The sequence below is a fragment of the Mobula hypostoma genome, chromosome 6, assembly GCF_963921235.1.
Source record: "Mobula hypostoma chromosome 6, sMobHyp1.1, whole genome shotgun sequence".
NCBI classification, from domain to species: Eukaryota; Metazoa; Chordata; class Chondrichthyes; order Myliobatiformes; family Myliobatidae; genus Mobula; species Mobula hypostoma.
In genome coordinates, this window is record NC_086102.1 from 142,587,924 (window position 1) to 142,608,307 (window position 20,384).

General features: G+C 39.2%; 1 protein-coding gene across 4 annotated transcripts in view; it reads left to right on the forward strand.

The window, feature by feature from the left end:
* Window positions 1-1,433: 1,433 nt before the first annotated feature.
* The window catches only part of LOC134348459 (diacylglycerol kinase beta), a 579,084-nt gene continuing 560,133 nt past the window's right edge, over window positions 1,434-20,384 (forward strand). For 3 of the 4 annotated variants that reach the window (XM_063051878.1, XM_063051881.1, XM_063051880.1), the window contains exon 1: window positions 1,434-1,736. The gene's annotated coding sequence lies outside the window, so the exon portion shown is untranslated. Of the gene's footprint in view, window positions 1,737-2,238; window positions 2,579-20,384 lie in introns of those variants that run through there. The other variant, XM_063051879.1, reaches the window with a different exon arrangement.

Genomic DNA, 20,384 nt, shown 5'->3' on the forward strand with positions numbered 1-20,384 from the left:
CTGGGTAGGCTGCAAGTATTAGAATGCAGCGTTTATTTCCTCCCACTCAAAATCGGAAATGAAATAAAAAATATGATTGATTATGTGTGGGTGTGTTCTTTTTGCAGAGAACACAGCAACCCCCATTCTTTTAAGCTTACGGTATTTATAAACTTTTTTTTAAAAAAAAAGCTCCTGTAGCTACATGACTGCACTCTGGAAAGTAGAAAAACCTGTGGAGTCATGTCAGTTGGCGTCATATCCCAAAATATTGTGTTTACATTTGGATGAAGTCATAGCAACGAAGACAAGCTTTGTGTTTACTTTGCATATCTGAGATGGAAGCGTATTAAATCTTTATTTATTGCAACAATAGATAATTCCGATTAATGCGTGGAAACCCGAGTTTTGCAAAAAACAGTTCAATATCACGGGTTACAGTTTCCAACAAACACGTTCCTGCTCTTTTACTGATTGGATTTAATTTAGATAGATTTATTTGTATTGAAAGCTTGGAGAATACAAGGTATACCTTGTGCCTTTGTGGACTATTGCCAGCGGCATGAGATAAATGCTAATAATTGTCAAATGCTGTGTGCTTGATTCTTTGTTGTAATCAGGGAAAAGGCGAATCTCTGAAAATGATTCTGTGTCTTGTCCCCGTGAACTGCTCTTTCTGGCAGTAAACGATTATCAGCAAAAGTGAAGGCGGTAGTAACAAATGTCTTTAAATAGATGAGAGAATTGCTGCCGAAGAGAAAACTGATGACGTGAGGCAAAGGATTCCCTTACAAACAAAATCCACATTCATATAAATTACATCAAATTGAGGATTATGAGTTCGATGCCGCATTTACATATCTAATGTTAGCTCAAAATAGATTGCGGGATCTTGCCGTGCGTTTTCCTACATTATACGGGATATTACAGGGAATGCCCATCTGAACTGTGCGCTATACTCGGAAGATCCCAATATTACTTCCAAAAAGAAAAAGGGACGTTCTCTGGATTATTGATTTCTCGGTTTACATAACAAAATAAATCAGATTTTCTGTTTATGAGAGCTTGCTGTGTACAATTTGACTGCCCCTGTCCTATATGCAACGGTCAATGTCAACTAAACTTCAGTGGCTGGAAAGAATTTGATACCTTACGGCACGGTATAATCTGCTAAAGAAAAGCAAGCTTCTAGATACATTTATAGACTTTCGGGAGAGCTGAGATCCGGCTGGAAATGACATTTTCAGATTACAAATGAAAATCTGAAAAAAAAATTAAAGATGCCGGAAATCTGAAATTTAAAAAAAAACACAGGTATTTCCAACATGTATTTCATATTTGCAACATCTGCAGCATTTTATTTTTCATCCCTCTCTGGGCGCAATATGTCCCTTTCCAGGAACTTCTAGGCTCGCGGGCACGCGCAATAGCGGCGGGGTCGGGTCTGTCGATGAGGAACATGAACACAAGCCTCAGTAGCAGAGGATGCAGCGCGCTCACGCGTAGCCAGTGATGTACTCCTGCCCAACAGACGAGCGAAGGAGACTCGTAGGGCAATTAAAAAAAAATAAAACAAAGTAGAAGAACATAATTTTCCATTGAACCCTCGGCAAAAGGGCAGTTCTCTGGCAGTCGGTCCTGACTTTTTTTTTGCTTTCATGCACACACACACACACACACACACGTGAAATAAAAGGAGCTCAATGAACTCGCGGCTTATTGCAGAGAGAGGAGCAGCAAGTGGAGCCCGGTGAGAGGTGAGTGAGATGAGGGGGTGGGGGAGGTCGCAAATGTTCTTTTTTGTCATTGAGACTTTACGTTGTGGTTTGTTTGTTCAGTGTGGCGGCCGTGGAAGTGAGAGAGTAGACGAGCTGTCCCTGTCCCTGGGCCTGTGGAGGAGCGGTGGCGGCCGGCGGGAGGAGCAGCCCGCTGGCGGCGCCCGGCTCGGTTCCCCGCGAGCCTCCCGGGGACCGTCTCCAGCGGGTGCCGGTGCGCTCGCGCTCGCGCCCAGCCCGTTCGGTGTGCCCCGTCTGCCCTGTCCTGCACTTTGCCCACACACCCGCACCTTCACTGCTTCCTCCTAAGACATTTTCTATTTCTCTTTTTTTAAATAATAAACCAACTCAGCGCAAAGATGCGGAAACCTTGAGCGTTGCGTGCTCGGAGCGAGTAGACAAATTGTGTGTAATCTGCCTGAACATGATCCAAAGTTACTATTGTTACGCTTATTTTATTTTGGAAGCGAGAGGCAGATGGTTGCAATAAGCCCGTTTGCTTTTCTGTGGTCCAGTTTTCTTCTTAAATAGCCGAGTTAAATGGGGCGATGAGCGTAAAGATGTGTGATAATGTTTGGAAGACGTTTCCAACCGTGCAGCCTTACACTGAGGTTAGATGCCGTGGGCTTCTCTTGGCTTCCCCGCGCCTTGAGTTCAGCACCGACGCTCGGCTAACGATGTTCGGCAGATCAGCGAGGAGTTGCTTCCGCTAGAATTGTTAGAACTGAAACTTGAGTTTTAAGGTTGCCGAAACTGTTTCAAATCCAGTTGCACCACACAACAAGCCAGTTTGAGGTTAGAGATGCCTATGCGGCCTCTTCCAGGTAGGGTTGCGATGGTTAACGCATTTGTTGAATATTTTCCCCTCCGCTAGTGTTTAACATACAAATTGCATTTGTAGAGTTTGTATACCCTCAGTTCCAATTTTAAAAACGCATCTCCTAATTAATTTCCCTAACGTATTCAAGCCTGTTCTATTGGGTGCAACTTGTCTAAATTAGAATTAATGAGATACTACTTGTCTAACATCGGTAATTTCTGGTGATGTCATTACTGGTCTTTTGATTAACAGACCAATGCCTCTTGTAATATTCAGTGGGGAAAAAAGTACTATGAAGATTAATAATCATAATGTCACAGTAATCCTTTTATTGATAAATATCACACTGATTTGGCTGTGATATTTTAAGAATTACCTTGAGAGAATGATTAAGTGTAGTCTGTGATAGCTTACAAAGGTTTGTTTTACATTTTGGTTTGTGGAACTATTGTGTTTTTGTAAATTAAGATTCATAATAGAAACCTTATGCTGGTCAGATGAAATGTCTCTTTCCAGTTATTCATATTCTGCAATTCCCAGGTCACATTCACTAAGTTAAATCCAACTACTGTCAAATTCATCACCTATACTAGCAATTTTTTTTGTCTGTTCACTGTTTATCAATAGTCCTTGTCCTACCCTGGCGTACTACAGTATATGTTACAGAATGGAATTTTCTACAATATTTTACTTATAAAAATGCTTCTTTCCAATTTATTAATCTCAATGTATTGAGCAACTAGAAACATTGTTTATAAAAATAGAATAAAAGGAAATAACATTGTGGTTGCCTATCTAATTTATGGGAAGCATGACCTTTTTGTTTAATAGCATTTGTGCCACTGGAATTTAAATTGTCAGTTGAGTACTTTCATTAGCTAGTGGCCTTATGTTACAGGGACTGTTTTGATCTTGTGATTTACATTAATATTTTGTGACATTGCTTTGTATTTATTTGGCTCATGTGGAAATGAAAAGATTCAAACCAAATTGTGAACTTGTATGCATGAATTACTAGTGGAGTATGTAGCCATGTATCAAAACTGAGATCTTAAAGTCTAATATTGCACTCTCTGTGCATGGTTGTGTGTATTTCACACCTAGGAGAAATCCATGTCTGCTGTTTCACCCACTGAATACAAGACTGTGAAAGCTATCGCTGGCTTGGCATTTGGGCAAGTGCTCCCTATACCTAATGGAGCCATGCCATATCAGAACCAGGACAGGAGGGAAGGACCCGATGAAGGGTCTTGGCCTGAAAAGTCGCCTGTTTATTTCTCTTCATAGATGCTGCCTAACCTGCTGAATTCCTCCAGCATTTTGTGTGTGATTCCCTAGTTTTCAAGCATCTGAACAATCTTGTGCGTTTGTGTTAAAACTTTCAACCTTGTCACTCAGCTTGTGTGAAAAGGGACATCAGAAATCTAGTTTTTTAATCTCTTAAAATAACTTTATAGAAAACACACAGTTTATTATTTACTTAGATTTTTAAATATTTGGTTATTTTTGTAAGTGAATGAAATGGAAATATGTCTTTTATCACAATCTCTCATTCTCTGTGCATTCCTGGTTACTCAACTTGTACCACTAGTCACTAAGACTGATAGAAAATTTAAATACTAGAATACATTAACCCTAATGCCACAATTTGTTCCTCCCCCATTGCTCTCCAGTGATTTTTAAAAACAACAAAAGACCTTGAGTTAATTTATTAAGTTTATGACATCTTGCTTATCTCATCAGATGTGTAAAGGTTTTGATTAGGATCTTAAAACAAAATGCAAAATCTGTAGGGGAGGAAATGGGGCTTGTCATTTTCAACTTGACCCAGACTAATGTTATTAGGAGCTGACATGCACTAGTCTTTATGCCTCTGTATACTTAAAGCTCCAGTTCCTGCACAGATGCTGTATGGACTCACTGGCGCAATGAAGCAATATCCTGCCACTAGGGATTAATTTATAGATAAATTTCCACATTAGATTTTACTTTTTTTTAGCACTCCTATGAAACATCTTGGAATGTTTTGTAGATTTTAAGTAACTATGGATATGCTGTTGTAAATGTTTTTGCAAGCATACAAACACATTTTTGATTTCCTGCAAATATCCAATCAGGCCCATATAATACAACTTGATTACGTTTACATTTCTACAATCTACACTTTAATGTTTGCTTCCTCCTTGACCATTCCATGGTGATGAGCATTACTGCTCAGTGGAGTATTGATGGGCATTGGTGGCCCAGATGGCACTTGCTTGTCTTTTACTTGTACACACAAGGAACGAGTTGACCTTCAGACTCTTTACCACCTTGTTGGTAAAAGCTGAAATGAGTACTTCACCTTGCAGGTGTGAGCAGAACCACTGAGCTTGGCATTCAGTGCTGTGACTGAATGAATTGGTAATGTTCTATGATTGCTTGTCACATCATTGTTGGAGATCAACCTTGTGTGAGAAACGTAAAGTGGTCTAAATATGAGGTGATCCTTGATGAACATAGTTTGGAAAGAAACAATTAAATATACCTGCTGCTTTTTACATTAATTTGTGGTATTTGTGTAATGGCATGTTTGGAGTTAAAAGTGAGTTTAGTTTCCTTTTTACTTTTTAAATTGTAATATCCCTATTCCCTTTGACACTTTTGTTTCTTAGTGTTCTCTTTGTGATCCTTCTTTAAGATTTCAAAAAAAGTGAATAGACCATGATATCTAATAGTACGTATGACATGAAAATTTCAAAACTGCAGCAGTCTTTTTAATTGTCTGCTTCATGCATGTACATGATTGGTGAGCTGATTTCATTAACATTCTGTATGTTAGCTTTATGTATGTTGCAGAACTAGTCTTGCTATGATGCCCTCTTACAGTTACTGCACAATTGACTTAACTATGATGTGCTTTCTTCATAGCGCAGAACTGCCCTGGCTCTCATCTGTCTTGCACATACCTGTAGCGGTAGAAGAACAGAAATCTGTAATGAATGGTGATTCAACTGGGCACTTAAACTCAGTTCTTCTTAGCAAGGGGATAAAGGGGGAAAAATAAAGATTAATTTAAGCATGTAGCAGCATTCTTCTTGGACTAAGGAAATTTTGTTTTAAAGATACAAAAATAGTTCTATCAATATGGTTGTAACCTTTTTGTACAGTTACAGAGCATGAAATGGAATGCTTAAATCATACACATGACAACCATGGAATTGTTTTAGGCTGTTAGGCTGTTTTGCAAAAACACTTGTGTACCTAAAAATGAGACATGAACACGCAATTTATCCAATACATTTGGATGGAAGTTTGGGTCAAGGTGCAAGAGCTATTTCTCCAGTCTTGTCGTCTTTATTATTGACTGACTAGAATTCTAACCATTAGGCTTTTTTTTGTATTATATGCCCATGACTTGATTCATTTAACATATGAATAACTGTTTATTTGCTGTACTACTTTAGTAAAAGGATGTTGCTACTTTTGAAATATCAAAAACGAATTAAGTAGTCTTGACCAAATGTATGAATAGTTAACACATTAGACAGATTGAGAAGTTTAGGACATGTAACGATGCTAAAAAGAAATTGTCTTTATAAAGGTGTTTTTTTTGCTCTACCTACATTTGTTTCCCTTGTGTTTAATTCTTTAGAATTCAGATGTTTATCTGTAGTAATTTATATTACTGCATTTGTAGGTTGCATATTACAATAATAAACTATGGGAAATCTTTTCCCGTGGTTGTCAACTTCATGTTTTTGTAGTTGGGAAGTAGTTGCTTATTAAAGCAATGGTGTTTTAAGCAGGTAGTTTGATGATAAATGGCAGTGAAATTATCAAATCAAGCTTGGTGCCCACAAACAACTGAGATTGATTTAATCCATGATGTAAGTTATTTTCCACTGACTATATCTTTAGGAAAAAATACCCTGCTTTTAGTGGAAGAAGTTGCCACGACCTCTTTCTCCAATCTTCTGGGAAAAGTGATTATATTTGTGAGTCATACCTCCGATCAATTTGTTCAAGCAAATTCTGTGAACAGATTGCATGTAAGTAAAAATGAAAACCTTTTCTGTTGCTAGAAATCTGAACTGAGCAACAAAATGCTGGAAACACAATTCAGATCAGACAGTTTCGGTGGAAAGAGAAATGGTTAATATTTCAGGTTGATGTATCTGTCTAACCTGGGAAAGAGAGAATAAAAGGTTATCTTAAACTGCAGAGGAGCTGGTGGATAGAACAAAGGGGAACCTGAGATTAGGTTGAGGGATAAATTGACAATTACTGGGTAATTATGTTTTGACTATATGTATTGCTAATAGCAAGACAACGATTTATGTTCAGGCTGTACCAATGGGAGAGAACAATGAAACCAATGTCATAGTTGGATGATTTGCAACAGAAATGGCCTGTTCTAATACAGGTAGAAAATGAATTACTGGAAGATGGAGAATGCGATACTGAGTGTGGTAGAGAGCAGTGGTCCCAGAAGGAACATGAAGTTACACTTTCTCAACCGCTGGGGTACATGTCTACCCTGTTACTAGTGTCTGGTCCAAAGGCATTAGGATTTTAAGGTTCACGGTATCCAAGCAGAGAATCTCCAAACTAGACTTCAGCCTCTTTTAAACACCTGACTGATGGGGCAAAATGGAACTCGTGATCATTGCTCCAGATTTCCCATCCACCTGTGTTCACTTACTGACTTTATAAAGGTATATAACTTCATGAGAGGCATTGATGAGGTGGGTGGCCGTAGTCTTTTCCCCAGGGTAGAAGATTAGGGTGAGAGGGGAAAGATTTAAAGGGGACCCAAGAGGCAATTTCAAACAAAACACATTGAAGTGGTGCAGGAAGGTGCAGATAGATTGGTGGGGTGGGACATAGAATAAAAGTAACAGGCAACAGGAAGCTCGGGGTTCTAATCTCTTTGCAACAGGCATGTTTTGTTAGGTGAAAGTGTGTTGAAGATGCCACGTGTTGAGTCCCACAGAATCCTGAAAACCTGCTTCAGATCCAATGACATGAACTTGTCGAATGGCGGACCTGGTGCATTGTAACTGATGGACCAGAACACGGCCTGTCCGTGAAACTGCTGAGAGGATCGTTTGATGCCCAGAAAGCCAAACCCATCAGCTCTGCCATCAAAGCTGACAGTTTCTTTTAAAAAGCTTTTGAATGCTCTTGGCATTCAAAAATATTAATTGTTTAAATAATTAACATTTTAAAAGTAATTTCAAAAGGTTTTTAAAATCAATTTAAATGACTAAAATACTAATGCAAATGCTGTTAATTAGAACTGTAACTTGTTTTTACTATTTGTGCTGCCGTTCCAATGCGTAAGTGACTGGATCCCTTGCCAGCTTTAATCTAGTGTAGGTTTTATGGTCAAATTCCTTGGCTGACATGCTGGGGAATTCATACAGGACCAAGTCCAGCAATAGCACAATTGGGTAATAGGCAGTACAATCTTTCTTCTGCTGGATCTCCTTGTACTTACAAGGCTAAATGCCGGGATTTCTGCAAATTCCTTTTCATATTATGGAAAGGAAAATTAAGTTACTTCAGAACAAAATTTAAGCATCCTTTTTGAAATAATGTCTACCTTTGTACTCTGATACAGATACTTGAAAACAATAGATGTTAATGTGAGTCCTTGAAATATACATACAATGTTATGTTTTATTTTTACCAGACTAGTGCACAATGGAATCTTTTCCTGAATGATGAATAGATTTATAATACTTTGTGGCAAATAAAATAACTTTCTTAGTGATAGTTTGTTCTTCTGTGTACTTTTGATTGCATTCATTTAATGTCTGAAAACTTTCTCAGTGAAATTTTAACAGAGGAGTTTGAGAAACATTAAGCCTGGTTAGGTGTAGCCACAAAGTAATTTACTTGGCCGCTGCATTCTTGGCATTCAGTCTGAACTGAATAACTACCATCAGCTGGATTTCATAAGCTGAATTTTTAACATTGATGTATAATTATTTTAAATTCACAAGCTGGGCATAGTCTACCTGTGCTGTTGATTTTCTTGTACAATATAAAGTGAATTAGGTTCCTAACATAGAAAATGATTGCCACACAGTTTTTTTGAAGAGTCAGCAGTGCAATTTTGAAGCACAAGCTTCACTTGGAGACAAAATCATAGCGAAGATGACTGCTGGGTCATTTTAATTTGTGCTTTAAAATGACCCAGCTCATTATTTTCCCTTTTGTAGTATCATGCCATTTTTGAAACAAGCTCAATGCTCTAACCTTGGGCAATCTTCCTGGCAGGTCTTTGTGACCCAATTTGGATCTCATTGTTTTATGTAAGTTTAAAAAAAAAAGGTGCAGTTCAGATATAGCAGAGAAGGAACTGGGTTTTTGACTTTTCCCAGCTATTGTACCAATAGGTTGTATAGAAATGCACAATCTTGAATTTTGGCTCTTGTTTGTATTTTCTTTTAGTTTTGAGCTGTAATGCCACAGTGTTGTTAAAGTGCACCTAAAATCTCTTTCACAACTATGGAGATAACTGGACAAATATAGTTCAAGATAAATAGGTAAAGGACAGATAGATACATTGCAAGTTGGAGTCAAACTGTTCACATGGAGAACAGGAGTGTGTTTCAGTCACTTTTAAGCAGTTTTATGTTTTTAGAGAATTTTACAAGGTAAAAGTAGCAATTGAGAAAATATCCTTGCTTCTGCATTGAGCTTGGCTCAATACAGGATTTTGTAAAAGCAGTAGTTGATCTGTTTTTGGAGATAAATATTGAGCAAATCAGAGCAACTGTCTTGCTCTTCAAGGAGTATTGTGACATTTATGCTTACCCACAGTGACCAATTAACCAACCAACCGGTGCATTTGTGGGAGGAAACTGGAGCACCCAGAGAAAATCAGCACAGTCACAGGGAGAATGTGTCCACTCCACATAGACAACTGAGGCCAGGATTGAACCCAGGTATCTGATGCTGTGAGGCAACAGCGCTACTAGCTGCACTGCTGTGCTGTCCATGTATTCAGATGGCTTTCCAATTATCACATTTTGGCCTGTGTGCAAAAATATCAGTTACTATTAGAAACAGGAGAAAATCTGCCGATGCAGGAAATCCAAGCAACACACACACAATGCTGGAGGAACTCAGCAGGCCAGGTAGCATCTATGGAAAGGAGTACAGTTGACATTTTGGGCTAAAACCCTTCATCAGGACTGGAAAGGGTCTTGGCCTGGAATGTTGACTATACTGTTTTCCATAGATGCTGCCTGGCTTGCTGAATTCCTCCAGCATTTTTGTGAGTTACTATTAGAAAGCTGACTTGAAAGTCACCTTTTCTTTTCAAGTTGTTATTATCATGCTTAAAAAGTAAAGATGAAGTAGATCATGAAATTTTAACTTGTTACTCCTGAGTTTTAAAGGCCTAAAGATACCCATAGGTTGTGGAGGTTGGGTGAAGAGTGGACAGGGTGAAAGATAGAATAGCTGCATCAGGAAAGAGTGATATTGTGTGTTTTTTAAAGCAATGAGTCATGTTTTAGCAGAACTGATGAAGGAAGGGAGAGTTTGCAAAATAAGTACTTGTATTCTGCAGGAAATTATGCCCTTGTTATAAGAATATGTACTCATAAAATGCAACAGTACCCAACTCTAAATTTCTACACCAATTAATATTGGAGCCAGTTTTAATGAAAATCCTTGGTGCACTCACAGTCTGAGAATGATGTATTGAATGCCATGTAGTTTAGTTTTGAGTTTGGTCAGATTTAGAATTTTGAGGTGTTACGAAGGCCCACATTTTAAGTGGTTTTGCACAACATGTGTATGTGACAATGTGAGCCTCAACTTTCTCCTTTAAGCTGTTTTTGCCAATCACTGTTTTTCTTTCCTTTTTTCCTGCAGATATTTGTCTGGAATATGCCAGACACTGCCTGTGCCTCGTGTTCCCACCAGTTCTCTTGCACTGGAAGCCTTCATTGTATGGCCCTTCCATGAGGTGCAGAGGACTGAGAGTGGCAACCATGTCGCAGTTGGCTCAGCCATTTGGCCTGACCTAGGGGCCTAACTACGTTTTTAGTTTAAATCTTCTTTTCAATGGTAAGGCCCTCTCTCACTGCTCCCCCTCTGTGATCTCTGACCCTGAGCATGTGCTCACTCAGTACCTGCCATACTCCTTCCCTGCCTCGCATCTTCTTTTTCTGGCTTCTTCCTCTTTCCTTTCCAGTCCTGATGAAGGGTCTTGGCCTGAAATGTCGATTGTTTATTCCTTTCCATAGATTCTACCTGACCTGCTGAGTTCCTCTAGCATTTTGTGTGTTACTCTAGATTTCCAGCATCTGCAAAATCTCTTGTGGCTGTGTTTTCTGCTTTTAATTGTTAGGATTTAAATATTCAGGATATTTTTAAAAATATAGAAGTACTTATTCAACATCTAAATCTAACCTTGTAGGCCAGTTGGGTAGCATTTCCCTACAGAACAACCAATATCAGAGCTTGTTCTGGCCAAATGATGTTTTATTAGGCTAATTGCACTAGAATACCAAGGCTTTCTGTGAATCCACGTCAAGAGAGTTGTGTTTGACAGTTCTGTGGTCTTATTAGCATGCAGGGGAGTTTGTGTGATTGGCCCTTGCATGCTCTACCAGTTCCTTCCTAAAACACTTGCTTTTCCAGCATGTATCTGAAGGTTGGCTGTAGTTAATATGTCACTTTTTTAAAAATCTGAAAATACAACCATTACCTGCGGTGTTTCAAATCAATTATTTTCTTTTATCACCAATATTCATAAAGGAGCATGAATCTTTAATGAATCATAACTGGAATTTTAAAATTCATATTCCTATAAATGCAGTCCCTTTCTATTTCCCTCCCCTCACTTCAACACTGTGTACTAATTTTAAAGTTACTGTTTGATCCTCTGTAAAATTGTGTGTAAAAATAATTCTAGCCTTTGGGATTATAGTTGCTGGTTCTAAATGAAGAAATGAATTATCAATAAGAATTCAATGCAATATTGGATTTAATTTATAGGTTTAATTATACATTAGCTGAAGATTTTATTATGTGGAGCATTTTTCAATTGGTTGATTACTTCACATAATTCTTTGCTAATATTAAGCACTGGTGTTGTCTTTCATTTTTACAATAGAACTATGCAAACCTACCTTTCTTTTAGCCCTCATCTGACCAGTTCTTAAGTATAAAGCAAGGGGGAATGATGTATACTGCCAAAGTCCATAAAATCGTATTTTGGAAACAGTGGTATTTTCTGTGATAGGCATTTTATGGTAGGCAACATGAAGGTTTTTCAAGAACTACTGAAAAAATACGAGAGCTCTAGTTAACAACTCCTAATGTACAAAATTGTCAGATGGCTGTGTTAAGGTCAAGGTGCTTTAATGATGAGTACAAAATTGTAAAATAAGACCCTATAGTAGTTAGTTTGTACAATTTGTTATATTAACAAAATGACATTAAATTTGAAACCAAGGTCACTTAATAGTCAGATATTAGATAATATGTGTGTTTGTGTTTGGAGTGAGTACGATGTCACATGCTGTAGTGTCACTTTACAAATTGTATCTGCATACATAGTGTGACTTTTGCGGCCAGTCAGAGCTGTGAAGATTGCTGTACAATTCCTTCAGTGGTTCTGATAGGGAATATAAATAATATTTTCTAATAGTTTTAATGAGTTTGCACTTTTTCACCTGGCAATAAGCAATCTGAAAAACTATTTGGCTGAAACGAGACAATCTGCAGATGCTGGAAATCCAAGCAACACACACAAAATGATGGAGGAACTCAGCAGGCCAGGCAACATCTATGGGGGAAAAACAGTCGACGTTTTTGGCCGAGACCCTTTGGCAGGACTGGAGGAAAAAAGATCTGGAGTAGATTTAAAAGGTGGGGAAGAGGTGAGAGAAACACAAAATGAGATGAACCAGGAGGGGTAGGAATGAGGTAAATAGCTGGGAAGTTGATTGGTGAAAGAGATACAGCGCTAGAGAAGGGGGAGTCTGATGTGTGAGCATAAAAGACCATGGAAGAAAGAAAAGGGAGGAGGAGCACCAGAGGGAGGCAATTGGGCAGGCAATGAGATAAGGTGAGAGAAGGAAAATGGGACTGGTGGCGGAGAGGGCGGGGGTGGGGTGGGCCATTACCAGAAGTTCAAGAAACCGATGTTCATGCCATCAGGTTGGAGGCTATCCAGACGGAATATAAGGTGTTGTTCCTCCAACCTGAGTGTGGCCTTATTGCAATAGTAGAGGAGGCCATGGATTGACATATCGGAATGGGAAGTGAATTAAAATGGGTTCCCACTGGGAGATCCCGCTTCTTCTGGCGGATGGAGTGTAGGTGCTTGGCGAAATGGTCTCCCAATCTACGCCAGGTCTCACTGATGTACAGGAGGCCACAGTGGGAGCACCGAACACAATATATCACCCCAACAGACTCAGAGCTGAAGTGTCGCCTCACCTGTAAGTACTGTTTGGGGCCCTGAATGGTGGTGAGGGAGGTGATGTTGATACAGGTGCAGCACTTGTTCTGCTTGCAAGGATAAGTGCCAGGAGGGAGATCAGTGGGGAAGGATGAATGGACATGGGAGTCATGTCGGTGCGGTCCCTGCAGAAAGTGCGGGGGTAAGGGGAGATGTGCTCGGTGGAAGTTTCGGAGAATTGTCTACTGCATGCGGAGGCTGGTGGAGTGGTAGGTGAGGACAAGAGGAATCCTATCCCTGGGAGGATGGGGTAAGAGCAGATGTGTGTGAAATGGAAGAGATGTAGTTGAGGGCATAACTGTTTGGCTGAACAGCTATTTAAAAAAAAATTTAATTGTTTTAAGTCTTAATGGTTTTATTACAGTGAAACTTTGCAGTACTCTGGAAGTGAAACACGTTATTTCTATCAATCTCTTAACTTTATTTTTCCCTCCAGTACTAAATAGACCATATTCATAATGCATGACTGTGTTTAAGATCTGAGCTCGCAGAGGGATCAGAAGTAGAAAGAGTGAGCAATTTCAAGTTCCTGAGTGTCAGTATCGCTCAGGATCTATTCTGGGCCCAACTTATCGATGTAGCTACAAAGAAGGCACAACAGTGGCTGTATTTCATTAGAAGATTTGGTATGTCACCAAAGACACTTACAAATTTCTACAGATGTACCATGGGGTGCATTCTAACTGCCTGCGTCACTGTCTGGGGTGGGGTGGGGTGGCTACTGCCCAACGTCAAAATTAGCTGCAGAGAGTTTTAAACTCAGTCTGCTCCATCATGGGCTCTAGCCTCGATCATATCCAGGACAGCTTCAAGGAGCTATGCCTCAAAAAGGTGGTCTCCATCATCAAGGATGATCATCACCCAGGCTACGCCTTGTACGCATTGCTACCATCAAGGAGGAGGTACAGAAGTCTGAAGGCACACAGTCAATGATTGAGAAATGGCTCTTCCCCTCCACCATCGATTTCTGAATGGACATTGAACCCATGAACACTACCTCACTACTTTTTTATTTGTATTTTTGCACTGCTTAATTAACTGTTTAATATATATACTTAGTTTTTTCTCTATTACTACGTATTCCATTGTACTGCTGCTGCAAAACAACAAGTTTCACGACATATGCCGGTGGTATTAAAGCTGATTCTGATAGGCATAAGTTCCAGACTGAGTCAAAGTTTTCTAAATATTTTGTTAAGATGGACAAGGCATCTGAAAATACATGGAAATAACTTCATGCGAATCTCTAATATCAAAGAAAGATTTGTTTTAAGATTTCCATGTTATTGATTTCCAAATACATTGTAAAGATTTCTGTTTGTGATATAATCAACCAGTTATGCAGGTTGAGTATCCCTTATCCAAAATCTCAAACCTGAAAACTTCTTAAATTCAATTTTTTGTGCTGATGTGACATCATAAATGGAAAATTTCACAAGACTCTAGGAATGTTCCTAGGCAATGTGAAAGTCTGCACAGCACAGACAGGTCTGAGAAGTGACCTGGTATGTCATGACAGAAGTTAATGAAAAATAGAAAAACACTGCATAAAGCAAAATCGCACTGCTAGAGCAGCCCTGGAGTGGTCATGATCTTAAACTGATTGGACACCTTCTGCAAGACCTCAAGATTGCTGTCCGCCACCGCTCCCCAACTAACAGCACAGCTTGAACAGTTTTGCAAGGAGGAATGGCCAATCACATTGTGCAAAGCTAATAGAGACTTGTCCCAAAAGACTACTGGCTGTAATAGCTGCAAGTGGTGGTTCAACTAAGTGCTGAGCAAAGGGGGATGAATACTTTTCAACTGTTGACATTTCAGCTTTTAAATTTTTGGTTTTTCGTGCTTTACGATTTTCCATTTTTGAGGCTCTACTGTTGGGGGGAGGAGCATATGATTCAGAAATAAAAATTCTCAGTTAAATTAATCAAAAATCATTGTATTACTCATGTGAAGGAACAGTTGGAGACTGAATACTTTCTGAAGGCACTGTGTGCTGATCATGAAACAGGCAAAGATCTATCACGACAAACTTGAAATTGAAGGTAATTGTGAATATTCAGCAGGCTGCTTGCAGAAATTGAAGAAAAGGCATAGCATTAACATTTTTTTAAGTGTCTGCCGACCACGAAATTCTAGCAGCAGAACAAGCCTACGATGCTCATTCGTTTTTATTCCTTGCATAACGGCATTCAATTGTTAAAGTGTTGCTCGTGAAAATCTAACAGCAGAAGTCTACAATGCTGATTGTTTTTATATCTTTTTAAAAAATTTTATGTAAAATACAAGTACAGTGTACTGTAACCTTTTAACCAAAACGTGGCATTATAGGCACTGACTGAAAGCCTGCAGTTGTTTATTGTTATTCAACAACTGATTCAGGTATTCTCCAGATGCTGCCATGCTGCTTTTTTAAAACCCTGTATGCATTATATTCATGGTATATAATTTTTACTGCTAAGTACATGTGTGATGAGCAACTGTAAGACAAAGATTGTTTACTGTTAGCGCACAAATTCAGAGTCGGAAATGATGATGTTCCCAAACTATCTCGTTATATATTTCGAAGTATGAAAAAATCAAAAACGCTTCCAACCCCAAGCATTTCAGATAAGTACTCAATGTGTACTTGCTTGCTCTCTGCTTTGTTGTTCGTTTGTTTGTTTTTTTTTGGAGATATTCCTCTGAAGTGTTATAATAATTTCATTTATAATATGTTTCTCTTCCCGCTATTACAGACACTTACACCACACGCTGCACCCGCAAAGCAAACAGCATTGTGAAGGACCCCACACACCCCTCATACAAACTCTTCTCCCTCCTGCCATCTGGCTAAAGGTACCAAAGCATTCGGGCTCTCACGACCAGACTGTGCAACAGTTTCTTCCCCCAAGCCATCAGACTCCTCAATACCCAGAGTCTAGACTGACATCTACATCACTTATTATTATATTGAAATTTTCCTCTACTGTGCCTATTGTCTTGTTTATTAATTAATTATTGTACTGCCCTGCACTGTTTTGTGCAATTTATGTAGTCCTGTGTAGGTCTGTAGTCTAGTGTAGTTTTTGTGTTGTTTTTTTTACGTAGCCTAGTGTAGCCTTGAGTTGTCTCACATAGTCTAGTGTAGTTTTGTGTTGTTTCATATAGCACCATGGTCCTGGAGAAATGTCATTTCATTTTTACTGTGTACTGTACCAGCAGTTTATGGTTGAAATGACAATAAAAAGCGACTTGATGTTCCAGGAATATTTATCAGAGAATATTTGACTTTGAGCCAAACAGATGTGTTATGTTTGATAAATCTAAGCAATTCTGATTGTAAGAATCACAATAGAAGAGAGGAAGTGTTTGGGGCAAAAGGTGAGGAATAAGGAGGGAATCTGGAGTTTTGACCAGAGTATATTTGTCAAACACCATCCTCCAGGCAAATAGTTTTGCATCAAGAGATGAAGAAAATTAAGACTACACCAGAGATTGGATTGGAGCATTGCTGAGCTCTAAATTGTTATAGCACTAGAGGTGTTTACTGTGGTTAGGAAGGTTAAGTCTATGGAGTTGTTTCAATGCCTGTAAGATCATATTGAATTAAAGGTGTTGCAAAAAATTTTGGTTGGTAAATATTTTAGGTGATAAACTATGCTTGATCCATTTTACTATATGAACAGCAGATAGTTGGATGAGCTGGTTTAGAAAGTGAAAAGTCAGCAGAAGACTGTAGGTGTAGTTGAGTTTGGTGATAACTGAAGTATGGTGGAGCTTGCATAGGAGATGAGCTGAGACAAGTCAAGAGACAACCAATTATAGTTGACATTCAGAGGAGCTTTATAGGCTTCACCAGTGAAGAATGTTAGTTATGAGGAGTGATTTGGGTCCACTAAGTGGTTTTCTTGAAACACAGGATACCGAAGGCAGAGTTAACTGTAATAATTTGTAAGGGGAGAAAAGGTGGATGTTTTTCATCCTTTGTAGCAAATGTGGATTTATTGGTATTGGATTAGAGGTGAGTTGAAGAAGGTGGTGTGTAAATGGAACTAAGGGGGGAAAGGTTAACTCAAAGTCAAAGTAAATTTTATCATCAAGATATGTATATGTTACCATGTACTACCTTGAGATTCATTTACTTGCAGACATTTAATGGGAAATAAATATAACAGAATTTACAAAAATATATACATAAACAACCAATGTTCAAAAAAGACAAATTGTGCAAATTAAAAATACTGAGAACTGGTATAATAGGGACATAGCTGTCCAGGCGTGTGAAGTAAACTCCGGCAGACTAGCCTAATGAGATCAACGGCCAAGAAGCTTTGCAATGCTTCAAGGAGAGCGCAGGTATGATGGGGAACAGAAAAAGTTATAGTTATCCACTGTATCCAGGGAAGTCCCCAGTCTCGTGTCCCAAATAAACAAAAGAAAACCTTGGCTATTTTCTCGGTTAGTTCTTGTTCTTTAAGAGTTTGTTCAAATTCATAACTGGCTGTCCCAATTAGCTGATGGACCAATTAACAGTAACCCACTGCATTTGCTTTGTTGTTAGTCACTGTTGGAAGTTCCAGAAGACTGGAAGGTGGCTAATGTTGTTCCATTCTTCTAGAAGGATAACTAGGGCAGGTTAGGAAATTATAGGCCAGTGAGCCTAACTTCATTTGTAGAGAAGTTACTGGAGAGAAATCTGAAGAACAAGGCCTAGTATGACTTGGATAGTGAAGACCTGATCAGTAATATTCAGCATGGTTTTGGGAGGCCATGTCTGATTAATCTATTTGGAGTTTTTTGAGAAGAGAAGAAGAATAGCCCTTAACTTGGCAGTGGAGTTATCGGGGCACTGCCATGATGGTGTTTCCATAGCAAGCTATCCTTGTTTTTACAAGGCCGAGTTGCTAGCTCGACGCTCAACCCGACTTGGATTTGAACTCGGGAACCTTCGCTGCAGAGTATATTATTATTATTCGCTGATATTATTGCGCCAGCAAGCGGGACTGGAGTTTTTTTGAAGAGGTGAGTAAAAGTATAGATGAAAGTTGGACAGCTGATGTTGTCCACATGGACTTGAATAAGGCCCTTGATAGGATCACACATGGCAAGCTGATTGGAAGGTTGGGTTACATGGGAAGAGCTAACAAGATGGATTCAGAATTGGTTCAATGAAAGGAAGCAGGGAGCAATTATCTGACTGGATGCCTGTGATTAGTAGAGTGCCCCAGGGGTCAGTGTTGAGACTTGGTATTCATTTTACAGTATGTGTAAGTGATTTGAATATGAAGGCACGTGGCACAATGAGCAAGTTTGCCACTGATACCGAATAGGGGGTTTTGCTGATATGCACAGGTTACAATGAATTAGAGATTTTGATCAGTTAGGAAGATTAGATGATGAATTACAAATAGATTTCAATTTAGATAAGTGTGACATGATACATTTTGGATATTCAAACCAGGATAGGACCTTTACAGTGAATGGCAGGCCACTAATGAGTATTGTGGAACACAGGGATCTGGGAGTAAAAGTGCAAGTGTTGCTGAAAGTAGCTGTACAAGTAGACAGGGTGGTGGAAAATATGTTCACATGCTGGCCTTCAGTCAATGCAGAAAGTTTAGGAGTAGGGACATTATGTTGCAGTTATATAAGTTGGTGAGACTGCTCTTGCAGCATTGTGTATAGTTTTGGTATCCTTTTATTAGGAAAGATATCGTCAAACTGGAGAGGGTGCAGAAGAGCTTTACGAGGATGCTGCCTGTACTACAGGGCCTAAGCTATAGAAAAAGTTGGCTATGCTGAATCTTCACTCCTTGGAGTGTAGGGAATGAGAGGTGACCTCACAAAGTTCATAAAGTCATGAAGCATATGGATGAGGTGGACTATTCTAGCCTATTCCTCAGAGTTGGGGAGTCCAAAGAAGAGGGCACAGATAAGGGAGTTTAGAGACAGAGGCAACCTCTTTGCACTGGGTAGTGAGTACTTGGAGGAAGTGGTCGCAGCAGGTAGCGCTGTAGCATTTATGAGGAATTTGGAGGAGAGGGTCTTTGAGAACTATGGGCAAGTAGTCCCAACATCCTGTCATCACAATGGGTTGCAGTAGATGCAATCTCACTGGTGCTCCAGTCAGCCTTGAACCACCTAGACAATAGCAATATCTACATCAGACTGCTATTTATTGATACTGCTCAGCATTGAACACAATCATATCCTTAGTTCTAATCAACAAGATCTAAAATAGGTCGTATTATACACTCACTCACTCACTCACTCTGTGGCTCTGTCTAAAGTCAGTGTCCTCTCTCAGGACAACTCTAACTCTGTGTTAGAGTTCAGTCAACTCTATTGGGCAGGCTCTGTTCACATTTTCAAGGCCTGACTTCTCCTGAAACTAACACATTTCCAACAACCATCATCGAATGGGATTAACAGAAGAACGGAAAATCATTCAAAGGTGTGGGGGAGTAAATGCACGTAGCAGCTCCACTGATTTTTATGTTGTCGTGGTCTGCATTCCCCAAAGTGGGGACTGGGAATGGTACTTAGATCCTCAAGTCCAAGCTTTGTGACCATCTGGAAACCGTGTGTACAGAAGGAGTAAACCTGTCCTATAATAGGCAAGGGAGAACTCGTGGATGTGCTGTTTTTGCCCTTCCAGAGACATTTGGAAAAATGCAACATGAGCTGATTCAACAAAATTAAGCAGGTGGGATTTGGAGTATATTTGGTAATCACATTTGCAATTCAACAGTAAAACTATTGGAGATAAAAGTAAAATCACTATTGATATTTACAGAGCCTAACATTTTTGGGGTTACTTTTATCTGTTTGTGTGTTGGTGTTGAATTAGAAATGTTAAGCTGCCATTCCAGCTTTTTCTTCTTGTCAAACATTAAAAATCTTAGCTGTCTCCTGCAACTCCACACACAGGCAGCACTGATGGTCTTTAAGAGGACTCAGTCTTCTCCTTGATTAGCCTTTAACTGCTACATGTTTCCCATGTGCTTCTCGTCACCTCCAACTCATTTTCCTTATTTTGTACTATTAAACATAATCATTTTTTTTATCAGTTTAACTTTTTGTATGCTTGGTAACTGTCATTTGCTTTAATTGAGTGGTTCACTATCCAGACTTGGTTCATGTCTGCCTTTGATTCTGACACCAATTTCAATTGAATTTACCTTGATTCTGCTTATTTCTTCCTATTGTAATATGGTTCTTGTGTTTTACTAATGTGAGCTTTACCTGCCTGGAAGGTTGCTATCATCTAAGAAGGTGATTTTCTTGAAACAGTATTTTTTTTATGAGAATCCTGGTGATGTTTATGACTGAACTTCTACTGAATTTCAGGAGG